This window comes from Vitis vinifera, chromosome 6, assembly GCF_030704535.1.
Source record: "Vitis vinifera cultivar Pinot Noir 40024 chromosome 6, ASM3070453v1".
Classification (NCBI taxonomy): domain Eukaryota; kingdom Viridiplantae; phylum Streptophyta; class Magnoliopsida; order Vitales; family Vitaceae; genus Vitis; species Vitis vinifera.
In genome coordinates, this window is record NC_081810.1 from 10,243,622 (window position 1) to 10,259,812 (window position 16,191).

At 37.6% G+C, this 16,191-nt stretch overlaps 1 long non-coding RNA gene across 1 annotated transcript; it reads left to right on the forward strand.

The window, feature by feature from the left end:
* The first annotated feature begins 7,241 nt into the window (after positions 1 to 7,241).
* On the forward strand, positions 7,242 to 8,662 carry LOC132253945 (uncharacterized). The gene is made up of 2 exons (XR_009465862.1): positions 7,242 to 7,430; positions 8,424 to 8,662. It is a non-coding gene; the product is annotated as an uncharacterized LOC132253945 (long non-coding RNA).
* Positions 8,663 to 16,191: the final 7,529 nt, after the last annotated feature.

A 16,191-nucleotide genomic window follows, 5' to 3' on the forward strand; every position in this document is an offset into this window, starting at 1 on the left:
TGACTTCAAGGCGTTTTAAGTTAACTAAAAAGATAAAAACCATTAACGGGTCACACTTTCTCTTCATTAAAAACTAAAACAACAAAACTTCCAATTTATGCATGTGGAAACTTACCAGGCTTTCTTCACTCCAAGAGACGAAGAGCCTAGCCTCTCATCCTCTGAGGAAAAATCCTCAGAGTTTGGTTGGCTAGAAATAAAAAGAAATGAAAAATGAAAGAGAAGGAAAAACATAGCAAGGCTTTGTATATTCTATATATTTATCTATCTATATTCCGTCGGATTACATGATGCCCTGAGAACAAGCTCATGAGAGCTATATATAAAGAAAATTACAAAACAAAATATCTGAGGTTATTCACCTTTTTTCCAAACTTAATAACTAAGGAATCTTATGGTTGGTGGATTACAAGGAGAAAAATGGAAATTTATACAAAAATATCTGAAGAAAAATATCCAAAAGTGTCGGTCGCAACTATCGAGAAACTTCAGGAAAACACCCATGCACTGTGCAAAATGGCTGCGAAATTCTCGCAGCAAAAGGCTGATTTCGCAGTCGTGCAAAAATCTTCCTTCAGCTTGGAGTGATCTGCTTGAAATGGCTGTAACTCCTTCGTTTCAACTCCGAATCGTGCACCGTTTGAATCATTGGATTGTTGACTTCCTGAGATTTGAAATGGTATATAGCATGTAGAAAATGGACTTCGGTAAGTGCTCAAAAAGTGGCTGACATGACTATCATCAAGAATGCTTCATGGCAGATTTCTCTTTGCTTCCCCTCCTTGCATTCCAGATTTGCTTATGGAAAAGGACTTCAAAGCTTTGGTTCTTCATGTTTCTGAGCTTTCCATTGCTTTGCCATGGATTCCAAAGAACTCTCCTCAATCTTGGATTGCTTTGGTGATAAAAAAGCTATCAAAACACCAAAACTTAACATAATTTGATTAGAATTGATTGCAAGGGTCCTTAACATGTTAATTGGGTTAAAAGGTGATAACTACTACTCAAAAGTGTTTAAAAGGGTTAATTACAAGCTATGAAATAGCACTTTTTGAGTAGCAATTAGGCAGCATCGTCTGATGCGCCACATGTTGTTCCTCCTACCCCAGAGCCGCCCATTACTATCCCTGGTGCAGAGTATCGTGCCTTGCTCGCTTCTTTCCAGAATCTGACCACTACTCAGACGGACATTATGGAGAGGATGGACCACTTCCACTTCAGCAGGACCAGCAGACTCTCATTCTCCGTGAGATTCAGCAGCACCTCGGTCTTTTGCCACCAGCTCCACCTATTTCTCCTGTGCCTTCAGAGCCTTTTGCTTCAGCTGATGATTTTGATCCAGCTGATGATGCTACACCTGTAGCGATACCTTCCACAGTTGCAGCTGAGGACCTCTCCTATCCACCAGAGGAGCCTACTACTTGATCATACGATCACTCCTCTCTTTTTTTGTATCTATATTCTATGTTTTTGGATGTGATATATATTTTGAACCACTTTTATACTGGGATTGGATGTATTCCATGTTTATCTTGTATATTGTACTCTCTCTATTTATATAGACATCTTCCTTTTTGTGTATATTAGCTGTTCCTTTTTATTTCCTCTACTCATCACTCTTATGATTTTTTCTTTTGCAACATGTGGTTTCTCCTGTCCATTCAGAGTCCCTTACTATCAGGAGGTATCAGTTCCTCCCTTTTATTATCACTTGCTTGTGGAACATTGCGGACAATGTTCATCCTAGTTGGGGAGAGAGTTGAGGAAGTAATTTGTTGGATTTTTGGTTAGGTTATTTTGCTAACAAATTTTTGCAAACTCTCTTTGTTTCTCAAAGATATATTCTCAAAAGTAAATGGGAGAAATTAAATTCTTATCTTATTGCCATAGTCTCAGAGTTTGTATTATGCTTATTAAAGTTGATAAATTGTTGAAGCTCCTTTTGATTTCAATTTTAAGTCTTCCACTCTAATCATTTCACATACTGAACACATTAGATTCCAGTTATAAGATGGAAAACTTTCTCACCCCCCTAAACTTAAGAAATTTTCGACTTGGTGCCTTTGACCTCATTCTATTAGTGTTGGGACACCTTATAAAAGGCCAATGTGTCTTATGAAAAAAAAAAATTTTGCTTCACTTGCTTTGAAACCCGAGCAAGGTCCGAGGGGTATATGGTGAAAATCTTTGAAGCCTGGTGCCCTAAGCCTTTATTGGTTGGGAGTCACCGACCTCACTGCTCGTTACATGGGTGGATGGGTGGAGTTTTGAAAAAGGTGCATTCTTAGCCTTTTATATGGGGATTAGTGTTGCTAAAGTTAGAGAAAAACCTCAGTTGGGGGGAGAATATAGTTTGACATACTATAACTGGAAACTAAGCACCTTAACACTTAGATTTTTGTGGAAGATTAAGAGTTGGTCCTTTGGAAGTGGAAATTATTTTGATACTAAAATTTACATAATGCCCACTCTTTGTATGTTGTGATAGGTAAGTTATTTGATGACTCTTGTTGATGATTGAGTTTTATATCCTTGACTTGCCATGTGAGAGTTTGATCCAATCATGCCACTTGATTATTTTTTGGAGTGATCAACATGATTTTTTAAATTATTATATTATCTATTTTTCTTTTTTTTTCTCCCTTTCATTGCTAAGGGACTAGCAATGTGTTAGTTGGGGGGAGTGATTACTACCCAAAAAGTGCTATTTTGCGCCTTTAATTCATTATGTTTTAAGCACTTTTGTGTAATAGTTCTCCATTTTTATTCCAATTGGCATGTTAAGGACCTAGCAATGACTTCTAATCATATTTGTGGCTAGTTTTAGTGTTTTGACAGTTTTTTGGATCATTAAGACAAGCCAAGTAAATGAGAGAAGCAAAGAGGAAAAACAGAGGAAAGAAGCAGTTTTTGTAGCTGTGCACTGTCACTTTGGGAGGCTCTATTTTTTTTCATCGTGCAAAATCACCTTTCAAGAATCCCATATGCAGAACCGGCTTGGAATTGCTGACAAATCAAGTACCTATAGTTGTATATTGCCATTCGTATAAGGAGCTCAAAATGGCAAATTTCGCACTTTGTACTGTTCATGCGAAAATGCCATGCAAGTGCGAATTTCGCACCAGCCTATGCAAGTGCGAATTTCGCACCAGCCCATGCAAGTGCGAATTTCGCACCTTGTATTGTTCATGCGACTTTGGTGCGAAATCTCCTCTATTCTGCCAACTCCACATGAGATCTTTTCTTTTGTATTTTTTGATGTAAATTCCTTTCTTATCCTTGTAATTAGCCAATCACAGGCTTTGCTTTGTAAAGACTATAAGAGGGGTGGAAATCATCTCTCGAAATATAATTATTGTATATTTTACACTTAGTGAAATTTTCCTCTAGGGGGTATAGAGATCTCTTTGCTTTCCTTTTCTCTCTTCTATTTTCTTTTTCTTGGAAGCCAAACAACCTCTGAGGATGTTTTCCCAGAGGATGAGAGGCTAAACCTTTGGTTTCTTGGAGTGAAGGAAGCTAGGTGAAAAGTCCAGATGCAAAAGTGGAAAACTCTCGTGCATTAAATACAGGTAGTTGGAGTTCATAAATGGCTTTTAAATCTAAAGTTTTGCTTTAAATCCCTTAGAATCACTTTGAATGGCCAATACATGATAAGCTTTTAGATCTCTGTGGATACTTATTGCTAGATCCATATAAGACCATTAGTTATCATGTACGAGCCATTGGAAAGTGGCTCAAGGTGAAGACCCATAGTGTCTAAAGCCATTAATGGGACTTGACTACCATTTCTAATGACTTTTTATGGATTAAATCTTCATTGTTAAACCTATACCGGTTCGGGAAACAACCATCCTTTATGTTGTTGTCCCCAATACAAGGAGAAAAATCCAGAATTTCCCACTTTGCATTCTAAACTTGATCCTAGCAACCTTTAGCTCCGGGAGACTTTCTTTCTTCCATTTTTACCTAGTTTTATGTTAGTTTAGTTTCAAACACCACTTTCAAAACAAATTTTATTTTCTTTTAAACTTTAAGTTTTTGACAAAGGAAATCATCAGATTCAATTTCTAATCTTGAGTTTATCACTGGTAGAGTGAAAACCCATCCCAGAGTTCGACCCTAGAGCTACTATACTATAGTAGCTTTGCTACGCTAGTATGAGGTCATAGGATTTATAAATATTTTTTATTAAAATACCCAACTGGGCACGAATCAATGTCATCAACATCCTTAGGCAGTTCATAGAACTAAGACCTCTAAGCTCATGACTTGGAATCATTCATGTCAACCACAACCCCGAGTTGTTTATAGTATCTAGAGGATTGAGCTCAAGACCCAAAGTCATTCATGTCATCCATAGCCCTATGTTGTTCATAAAATCTAAAGCTATGAACTCATAACCCAATGTCATTCATGTCAACCACAACTTAGTGGTGTACGTTGCATCTAAAGCCTTGAGCTCACGACCTAGAGTCTCTCATGTCAACTAGCACCATCAGCAATTTATAATATCTAGAGCCCTATGATCACGACCAGAAGTTGTTCATGTCATTCACAACCTTGATTAGTTCATAACTCTCAACTATTAAAAGCATTTAGAGCCATGAGTTCACGAGCTAAAGTCATTCATGTCAACCATAACCCTGAGTTATGTATGGTATATAGAGCCTAGAGCTCACGACCTATATTATTCATGTCATCCACAACCCTGATTTGTTCATAGCATTGATTTCGTGCCCAACTGGCGTATATCCTGTTGATTGGTGTTCAATCAACTGGTGTACCTTGATTTTGGTCCTCGGACAGGAGTAATCAACAAAATTTATAACCTATATCACCATGTACTAGGATAGCCTCAGCTAGCATAGCATAGTGGCTCTAGGATCGTTCATTGGGAAGGGTTTTCAATTTACAACTGATATTAATTCAAAGTGGAATTGGTGTTTTTTCATTTCAAGGTTAGCTTTAAAAGAAAACATAAACTTTAGTTGAAAAGGGATTGGTTTTAAGCTAACCAAAAATACTAACTGATTTTAATTATAAAGAAAAGTGTTTCTTGGAGTTTTTGGATCACTGGGGTCAGGCTCCTAACACAAAAATAGAGTTCCGGTCACTTCAATCTTTTCCTCACATTGGAGATTTAACATATAGTTATTTCTCGAACCGGTGTGGTATAGATGCTTCCCCTTAATGGGTTCAAACACTAAATCCCTCTCACTAATGCATCTTACAATGGTTCATACCTCTCACCTAGTATTGGCCATTCAAGGTGATCCTTAACCTTGGATTACCCGTTAAAAGCTTGCAAGAGATAACTAATGGATGTCTCCTTAGAGTCCAAAAGCTTACCAAGTGTTGGCTATTCTAGAAAATCCTACCTTTGAACCACCTCCTAATGGCTCGCAAGAGATAAACTAGTGTATCTCAATGGACGGAGATCACTTGCCTTACCAAGTGTTGGCCCAGGTGATTTAAAGGTGTTTTAAGTTAACTAAAAACATAGAAACCATTAACGGGTCACACTTTCTCTTCATTAAAAGCTGAAACAACAAAACTTCCAATTTTTGCATTCGACACCTTACCTGGTTTCCTTAACCCCAAGAGACAAAAATCCTAGCCACTCATTCTCTGAGGAAATATCCTCAGAGCTTGTTTGGCTAGTGAGAAAAATACAATCAAAATGAGTAGGTAAGGCAGAGCAAAGCTCTGTGTATTACTTCCTTCAAAACTATACAAAAATTTGGTCTCTAAGAACAAGCTCTTGAGATGTCTGTGTAAAGAAAATTAAAAAACTATATATCAGAGGTTATTCACCCTTTGCACTTACTTATTAACTAGGGAATCCTATGATTGGTAGATTACAAGGAGAAAATGGGGATTTAAACAACAAATATCTGAAGAAAAAAATCTAAAAGAGTCGGTCGCAAATATCTGGAAGCACTCAGGTGGATTTCATAGACATGCAATGATTACTACTCAAAAAGTGCTATTTCATAGCTTATAATGAACTCTTTTAAACACTTTTGAGTAGTAGTTATTGCCTTTTAACCCAATTAACATGTTAAGGACCCTTGCAATCAATTCTAATCAAATTGTGTTAAGTTTTGGTGTTTTGATAGCTTTTTTATCACCAAAGCAATCCGAGATTGAGGAGAGTTATGTGGAATCTTTGGCAAAGCAATTTGAAGCTCAGAAACGTGAAGAACTAAAGTTGTGAAGTCCTTTGCTGCCATGAGTAAATCCTGAATGTAAGGAGAAGAAGCAAAGAGAAATCTGTCATGAAGCATATTCTTGATGACAGTCATGTCAACCACTTTTGGAGCACTTTCTGAAGTCCAATTTATGCATGCTATATGTCTTTTCGAAGCTTAGGAAGTCAACAATCCAATGCTTTAAACGGTTTGCAATTTGGAGTTGAAATGAAGGAGTTACAGCCATTGGAAGCTGATTACTCCAAGCTGAAGGAAGAATTTTGCACAGCGCTGCGAAATCACCCTTTTGCTGCGAGATGATTTCGCAACCTTTTTGTACAGTGCTGTGTTTCCCCCCTTGAAGTTTCCTGTAATGACCGGGTATTTTATGCCATGTTAGCAATTTTAGTCTAAAAATTCTTATTTTGTGTGATGGTTGAAAAGTCAAAAAGAAAAGTGTTTGGAGAACACGTGTCAATTTCGGATTGGTAAAGTTCGTTTTATTGTGTCGGTCAATTAAACGAGTTGAAAATTTTATGCCATGTCAGCCTTAGGATAGAAAATTCTTAGGATTTTAGAAATTGGAAATTTCCGGGAACGAAAAACGAAAACGAAAATGAAAAATAAATAAATTAAGATTAATTAGAATTAATTAAGAAAAATAAATTAATTAATTAAATTAAATTGATGAATAATAATATTGAGAAAATTAGTTTTTAATTGGTGTTAATAAATAAAATTTATGTGTTAAAAAAAATGAATTGGAAATCAAATAAAATAATTAGAATAAACAAAAGAAAATAAAATAAAAGAAATAAAATAAATATATTCAATGGGCTTTGAATATGGGTTGTTAAGGTAATGGGTTGTAAAAGAAAAAAAAAATTTAATGGAGTTGGGCTTAAGTGGCTGGTGGCTTTTAAAAGCCTAGTGGGCTGTTAATAAAAAGAAAGAAAAAAATGGGTTGGGCTTTTGAAGTTTGGGCCAGGCTTGTGTGGCTGGATGGTTAGTAAAAAGAAAAAAAAAAGAAAAGGGGCAGTAGCACGCACGCGGGAGAGAGAAACAGAAAAGGGCACTGTGCATAAATTAGGGCACTCGCCGGAATTTTGATCGGACGTTTGGACGGCCAAACGATCTCCGTTTCGGCCCAAATTCGGAGGAAGTACTCTATTCGACTAGACGAACAACCCTGCGGTGGCTGATTTCATTTTTAACGACTAAATTTTCAGATCTGAGGTAGGGGACCCTAACCCTAAAACTTAAATTTTTATGTTTTTCCCTTGGAAAAAAATTATAGATATTGTCATTTTGAGTTAATTAGGAATTATAAGTGTTGTATGAATTTTTCTAGAATATTTGGGATTTGTTTGGAATTTTTGGAATTTCGGGAAATTGATTTTGATTGATAATTAATTGTTTTGAAAGGTTAAAAATTATTAGATGGGTTGGAAAATTCCAAAATTTGGGTTAAATTTTAAATATAATGAATTGTGAATTTTTAGGCATTGGTTAGAATATTTTCGAAAATTTTAGGGTAAATAGTTAGTTAATTTTGGATATTAGAAATTATTATAATGGTTGAAAATTTTTGTAAGTGTGGTAAAATCTCAAGATTGTTGATATGCAATTTTTTTTAATATTTATTTGGGATATTATCGGAAATTGTAATGTGTTAAATTGTTTGATTGGATTATTGGGGAATGTTGAGATTGTTGAATTATTGAGGAACATTGGAATTGTGGCATTCATTGCATCATGGTTATGTGAAAAAATAAATAAATAAATAAAATCATGAAGATTGTGAAAAGTGTATGAAATGGAAAAAAATGAAATAGAGAGGAGAAGTGGAAGCCCGTGTGAGGCGAATTAAGAAGGGAGAGAGATCCCTAGGGTGAAAGACCCAAAAGTTTACCCCGGGAAGACTCCGAATGGGGAGTGTATTTGGGTGCGGACGCGTATCCTTCGGTGAAAGCCCGAGAACAATAGTGCATTGTATGACTGTGTGTTACACATTCATGTGCATTCATGTAATTGTTGAATATTGTGAGATTGTGTATAATATTATATATTAAACTATGTGATTAATTGATACTGTTGAATTGTTCTCTTTGTATTGAAGTGTCTTTTTCGTATTCTTTGAAACTTAGTAATCCCCTTAACCCCTTGGGTGCTAGGCACCCTACTGAGCAATGTGGAAATGCTCACCCCTTCCTTGTTACACCTTTTTAGATGCAGATATCTCTCCTGAGGATCCACAGGTGGGACAGGGAGGACTTCAGGATGCTCCTGGAGCGGCCTAGTGGAGCGTGGCATTTATTTGTTATTGTGTTCCTTTTTGGATTTTGGGGATTTGTTTTAGCAATTATGACTCATGGATTTGCTATGAAGCTTTATTTGATTAAGTTGTTAATTGTGAACTTTTATTTTGGACTATAATGAATATTTATTTAATCTTGTTGTTTTGAGTAGTTTTGGGATATTGTAATTTATGAGAATTCTAGTGAGATGTATAAAAAAAAAATCCAGAGTGTTTTGGTTGACTGCCAACATGGAATAGGAGGAACCCTTAGGGTCAAACCTTTGACCTGGGGTCACGGGTCAAATTTTGGGTCGCCCGGAATTTGGGTCGTGACATTTCCCGTCACGATGGAATCCGAATACTACAAGTTGAAAGACCACTTCGCAGCGTTGCGAAATCAGCCGTTTGCACTTGCGAAATGATCCCTAGTGCTTCCCGATATTTGCTACCGACATTGGGAGATATTTTTCATCATATTTTTGTTGTCTAAATTCCAAAATTCTCCTTGAAAGCCACCAATTATAAGATTCCTTAGCTTTTAAGTTAGTAAAAAGAGTAAATAGACATGTAATAATTAGTATTTGTTTTTGTTGATATAAATAGCTCTCGAGAGCCTGTTCTCAGGGAGAGGAACCCTTTTGTAAAAGTTTGAAAGCAAGTAAAATTCAGGACCTTTGTTTTGCCTTATCTTCTCACTTTGTATTTTTCATTTTTTCTAAGTTATGCACTCTCTGAGGAAGTTTCCCCAGAGAATGAGTAACTAAACCTTTAGTTCCTTGGAGCTAAGGTTGCCGGGAAAGGTTCCAAGTGCAAGAATGCAAAGCTTTGTGGTTTCAGCCATGAATGAAGAGGAAGTGAAATCCTTTAGTGATTTCTATGTTTTTAGTTAACTTAAAACACCTTAGAGTCACCTGGGCCAATACTTGGTAAGGCAAGTGATCTCCAACCATAGAGATGCACTAGTTTACCCCTTGCGAGCCTCTGGGAGGTGACTTGTAGGTAGGATTTTCTGGAATTGCCAACCCTTGGTAAGCTTTTGGACTCCAAGGAGACATCTATTAGTTATCTCTTGCGAGCTTGAGAAGGGAAGTCCAAGGTTAAAGATCACCTTGAATGGTTAAGGCTTAGTGAGAGGCTCGAACCGTTGCAAGTTGCATCAGTGAGAGAATTAAAGCTGAAATCTAATTAAAGGATGTATCTGTACAACACCGGTTAGAGAATTGACTATATGTTGATTCTCTAACGCGAGGAAATGAACCAAGTGACCGGAGCTATGTCTGTTGCATGAGGAACCTCCCCAGTGAACCTGACCCTCCAAGGAATGTTTTTCTTCCTAAGTAATTTCCATCACTTGCTTTGTAGTCATTTTAAATCTAAATCTTTACCAATCAAAGTTTTTGTTTTATTTCTTGAGCTAACCTTGAAATGAAAAAGTACCAATTCACTTTGAATTGGTATCATTTGTAATTTGGAAACCCTTCCCAGTGAACGATCCTAGTGCCGCTATACTATAGTAGCTTTTTCTTTGCTACCCTAGTATATGGTGTAATAGGTTATAAATTTTGTTGATTACTCCCTCAATCAAGGAGCACCATCTGGACACAAATCAGCTGAGACACCAATTGGGCACGAATCAAATGGCGCCGTTGCCGGGGAAGGTGTCAAGTTTATAGTGATACTATTTCAGAGCACTTGTGAGTATCATCACAAGTTTGGTAACGTTTCTTTCATTTTACTATTTCTCATTCTTTCTTTACTAATTCATAATCCAAATTTATCTTTTAAATTCAGCTTAGTTTAATTTTGTTTTTCGTAGCCCTGTTTCCTTTTGTTGTCCTTTATTTTCATTTTAGTTACAGATAGATACTAGTTGTGTATGCCAAATTGGATACGAGACAGTGGAGGAAGGCTTGTTAAACGTGATACACCTCATAACAAGGAATTGGAATTGAGCTTAAATATCATGGAAGCTCCACCTGAAGATCAGCATAGTCACCAAGGTCGTCAAGACAATCTCAATGAATTCAGATCAATGAGGGACCGTATGCATCCACCTCGTATGAGTGCACCATCATGTATAGTGCCCCCTACAGAGCAGCTAGTGATCAGACCGTATCTTGTTCCACTTCTACCAACTTTCCATGGGATGGAAAGTGAAAATCCCTACGCACACATCAAGGAATTTGAAGATGTTTGTAATACATTCCAAAAGGGAGGAGCTTCAATCGACTTGATGAGGCTTAAGTTATTTCCTTTTACTTTAAAGGATAAGGCCAAAATTTGGCTTAATTCTTTAAGGCCAAGGAGTATTCGCACTTGGACTGACTTACAAGCTGAATTCCTCAAGAAATTTTTTCCCACTCATAGAACAAATGGCTTGAAAAGGCAAATTTCAAACTTCTCAGCTAAAGAGAATGAGAAATTCTATGAGTGTTGGGAAAGATATATGGAAGCTATAAATGCTTGCCCTCACCATGGTTTTGATACTTGGCTATTGGTGAGCTATTTTTATGATGGGATGTCTTCCTCAATGAAGCAACTCCTCGAGACCATGTGTGGAGGAGATTTCATGAGCAAAAATCCGGAGGAAGCTATGGATTTCTTGAGCTATGTAGCTGAAGTTTCAAGGGGATGGGATGAACCAACCAAAGGAGAAGTGGGGAAGATGAAGTCTCAACTGAGTGCTTTTAATGCTAAGGCTAGGATGTATACCTTGAAAAAAGATGATGATATGAAAGTAAAATTGGCAGCTGTGACAAGAAGATTGGAGGAGCTGGAACTGAAAAAAGTGCATGAAGTGCAAGCTGGTGCTGAAGCACCAGTGCAAGTAAAGCTTTGTCCTAATTGTCAATCATATGAACATTTGGTGGAGGAATGCCCTGCAATTTCAGCTGAAAGGGAAATGTTTAGAGATCAAGCAAATGTTGTTGGACAATTCAAGGCCAATAACAATGCGCCTTATGGAAATACTTACAACTCAAGTTGGAGGAATCATCCGAATTTCTCATGGAAGGCCAGAGCAACTCAGTACCAACAGCCGGATCAACCATCTCAACAATCTTCAAGTCTTGAACAAGCAATAGCAAATCTCAGCAAGGTAGTGGGAGATTTTGTTGGAAACTAAGAAGCCATCAATGCTCAAATCAATCAAAGAATTGATAGAGTGGAGAGTACTTTGAATAAAAGGATGGATGGAATGCAAAATGATATATCCCAAAAGTTTGATAATCTCCAATACTCAATTTCAAGGCTCACAAATTTGAACACAGTGCAAGAAAAGGGAAGATTTCCTTCTCAACCCCACCAAAACCCTAAGGGTGTCCATGAAGTGGAAAGCCTTGAGGGAGAATCATCACAGATGAAAGATGTCAAAGCCTTGATCACTCTAAGGAGTGGTAAAAAAATTGAGAAGCCAACACCCAAGCCACATGTTGAGAAAGAAGAAGAGATAAAGAAAGGGGAGGAAATGGAAGACAAAGAGAGTGAGATCAGTGAAAAGAAGAAGGACTATGATTCAACAATGAATGCAATTCCAGAGAAGGAGCTTCAAAAAGAAGAAATGCTGAAGAAATCAACTTCTCCTCCTTTTCCTCAAGCATTGCATGGGAAAAAGGGGATTAGAAATGCATCTGAAATTCTTGAAGTATTGAGACAAGTGAAAGTCAATATCCCATTGCTGGATATGATTAAACAAGTTCCAACATATGCAAAGTTCTTAAAGGACTTATGTACTATTAAAAGAGGGTTGACTGTAAATAAGAAAGCCTTCTTGATTGAGCAAGTAAGTGCAATCTTACAATGTAAGTCTCCATTGAAGTACAAAGATCCGGGAAGTCCTACCATTTCAGTCATGATTGGAGGAAAGGTAGTGGAAAAAGCTTTGTTAGACTTGGGAGCAAGTGTGAATTTGCTTCCATACTCTGTCTACAAGCAATTGGGACTCGGTGAGTTGAAGCCAACGACAATCACTTTATCTCTAGCAGATAGATCAGTAAAAATTCCAAGGGGGGTAATTGAGGATGTCTTGGTTCAAGTTGATAATTTCTACTATCCGGTAGATTTTATTGTTCTTGATACAAACCCTATTGTAAAGGAAGCTAATTTAGTTTCTATCATCCTTGGAAGGCCATTCCTTGCTACCTCAAATGCAATCATCAACTGTAGGAATGGGCTTATGCAACTCACTTTTGGCAACATAACACTTGATCTCAATATCTTTTATATGTCTAAAAAGCAAACCACTCCGGAAGAAGAAGAGGGTCCAGAAGAGGTGTGCATTATTGACACTCTGGTAGAGGAGCACTGTAATCAGAATATGCAGGACAAGCTGAATGAAAGTCTTGTGGATTGTGAGGAAGGTTTGTCTGAACCCCCTAATGTGCTTGCTACTCTACAAAGTTGGAGAAGGATAGAAGAGATTCTACCTTTGTTCAATAAAGAAGAAGAGGCAGTTGCTGAAAAAGAGACTCCAAAACTCAATCTAAAGCCTCTACTCGTGGAGCTGAAATATACATACCTTGAAGAAAATAATCAATGTTCTGTCGTAATATCTTCATCTCTGACCAGTCATCAAGAGAAGTCGCTAATGGAAGTTCTCAAGAGGTGTAAGAAGGCAATAGGATGGCAAATATCCGACTTGAAAGGCATTAGTCCTTTAGTTTACACGCATCATATATATATAGAGGAGGAAGCAAAGCCAATTCGTCAACTTCAAAGAAGATTGAATCCTCATTTACAAGAGGTGGTGCGAGCTGAGGTGCTGAAGCTACTTCAAGCAGGCATTATTTACCCTATATCTGACAGCCCTTGGGTGAGTCCTACTCAAGTGGTACCAAAGAAGTCAGGGATTACTGTGGTTCAGAACGAAAAAGGGGAAGAAATTACTACACGCCTCACTTCAGGTTGGAGGGTGTGTATTGACTATAGAAAGTTGAATGCTATAACCAGGAAAGATCATTTTCCATTGCCATTTATTGACCAAGTACTGGAGAGAGTCTCTGGCCATCCGTTCTATTGCTTCTTGGACGGGTATTCAGGGTATTTTCAAATTGAAATTGATGTGGAAGATCAGGAAAAAACCACCTTTACATGTCCATTTGGAACATATGCTTACAGAAGAATGCCTTTTGGTTTATGCAATGCACCTGCAACATTTCAAAGATGCATGTTCAGTATCTTCAGTGATATGGTGGAGCGAATTATGGAGGTTTTCATGGATGACATCACCGTATATGGAGGTACATATGAGGAATGCTTAGTCAATTTGGAAGCGGTTCTTCACAGATGCATTGAAAAAGACCTGGTGCTGAACTGGGGGAAATGCCATTTTATGGTTCGTCAAGGAATTGTCCTTGGCCATATTATCTCTAAAAAAGGCATTGAAGTTGATAAAGCAAAGGTGGAGCTTATTGTCAAATTACCATCCCCAACAATTGTAAAAGGAGTAAAGCAGTTCCTTGGCCATGCAGGTTTCTATAGGAGGTTTATAAAAGGTTTTTCAAGTCTTTCAAAACCTCTTTGTGAGCTGTTAGCTAAGGATGCTAAGTTTATATGGGATGAAAGATGTCAAAATAGCTTTGATCAACTGAAGAAATTTTTAACAACAACTCCAATAGTGAGAGCCCCTAACTGGCAACTACCCTTTGAACTGATGTGTGATGCCAGTGACTTTGCTATAGAAGTTGTGCTTGGCCAAAGAGAATATGGGAAGCCCTATGTGATCTACTATGCAAGCAAAGCATTGAATGAAGCTCAAAGGAACTACACAATTACAGAGAAAGAATTGTTAGTTGTGGTATTCGCCTTGGACAAATTTCGTGCTTATTTAGTAGGGTCTTTCATGATTGTTTTCACTGACCATTCAGCCTTGAAATATTTATTGACAAAGCAAGATTCAAAAGCAAGGTTGATTGGATGGATTCTTTTGTTACAAGAATTTGATCTCCAAATCAAAGATAAGAAAGGAGTGGAGAATGTGGTAGCCGACCATCTTTCAAGGTTAGTTATAGCACATAATTCCTATTCATTGCCTATTAATGATGACTTTCCTGAGGAATCACTTATGTTCCAAGTAAAAACTCCTTGGTATGCTCATATTGCTAATTATCTAGTTACTGGTGAAATTCCAACTAAGTGGAATGCACAGGACAGGAAACATTTCTTTGCAAAAATTCATGCTTATTATTGGGAGGAGCCCTTCCTTTTTAAGTATTGTGCAGATCAGATCATAAGAAAGTGTGTCCCTGAAGATGAGCAACAAGGGATTCTAAACCATTGTCATGAGAATACATGTGGAGGTCACTTTGCCTCTCAGAAAACATCCATGAAGGTGTTGCAATCAGGGTTTACTTGGCCATCTCTTTTCAAAGACGCCCACATCATGTGTAGAAGTTGTGATAGATGCCAAAGGCTTGGAAAGTTAACAAAAAGAAATCAAATGCCTATGAACCCCATTCTAATAGTTGAACTATTTGATGTATGGGGCATTGACTTCATGGGGCCTTTCCCAATGTCTTTTGGTAATTCTTACATTTTGGTGGGGGTGGATTATGTTTCTAAATGGGTTGAGGCCATCCCCTGTAAACAAAATGATCACAGGGTGGTTCTCAAGTTTTTTAAAGAGAACATTTTCTCGAGATTTGGGGTGCCCAAAGCCATAATCAGTGATGGAGGTGCTCATTTTTGCAACAAACCTTTTGAAGCTCTATTATCCAAGTATGGAGTGAAGCATAAGGTAGCTACGCCTTATCATCCTCAGACTTCCGGGCAAGTTCAGCTAGCTAACAGGGAAATAAAGAACATATTGATGAAAGTGGTGAATTCAAGCAGAAAAGATTGGTCTATTAGGCTTCATGATTCATTATGGGCGTATAGAATAGCTTATAAGACTATTCTTGGCATGTCTCCCTATCGTCTTGTGATTCGTGCCCAATTGGTGTCTCAACTGATTCATGTCCAGCTGGTGCTCCTTGATTGAGGGAGTAATCAACAAAATTTATAACCTATTACACCATATACTAGGGTAGCAAAGACAAAGCTACTATAGTATAGTGGCTCTAGGATCGTTCACTAGGAAGGGTTTCCAAATTACAAATGATACCAATTCAAAGTGAATTGGTACTTTTTCATTTCAAGGTTAGTTCAAGAAATAAAATACAAACTTTGATTGGCACAGATTTAGATTTAAACTAACTATAAAACAAGTAATGGGAATAACTTAGGAGGAAAAACATTCCTTGGAGGGTTAGGTTCACTGGGGTGGTTCCTCATGCAAAAGACATAGCTCCGGTCAGTTGGTTCATTTCCTTGTGTTAGTGAATCAACATATAGTCAATTCTCTAACCGGTGTTGTACAGATACATCCTTTAATTAGATTTCAGCTTTAATTCCCTCTCACTGATGCAACTTGCAATGGTTCATGCCTCTCACGAGCACTTACCCTTCAAGATGATCTTTGACCTTGGACTTCCCTTCAAAAGCTCGCAAGAGATAATTAATGGATGTCTCCTTGGAGTCCAAAAGCTTACCAAGTGTTGGCAATTCTAGAAAATCCTACCTTCAAGTCACCTTCCAGAGGCTCGCAAGGGGTAAACTAGTGCATCTCCATGGTTGGAAATCACTTGCCTTACCAAGTGTTGACCCAGGTGACTTTAAGGTGTTTTAAGTTAACTAAAAACATAGAAATCACTAAAGGATTTC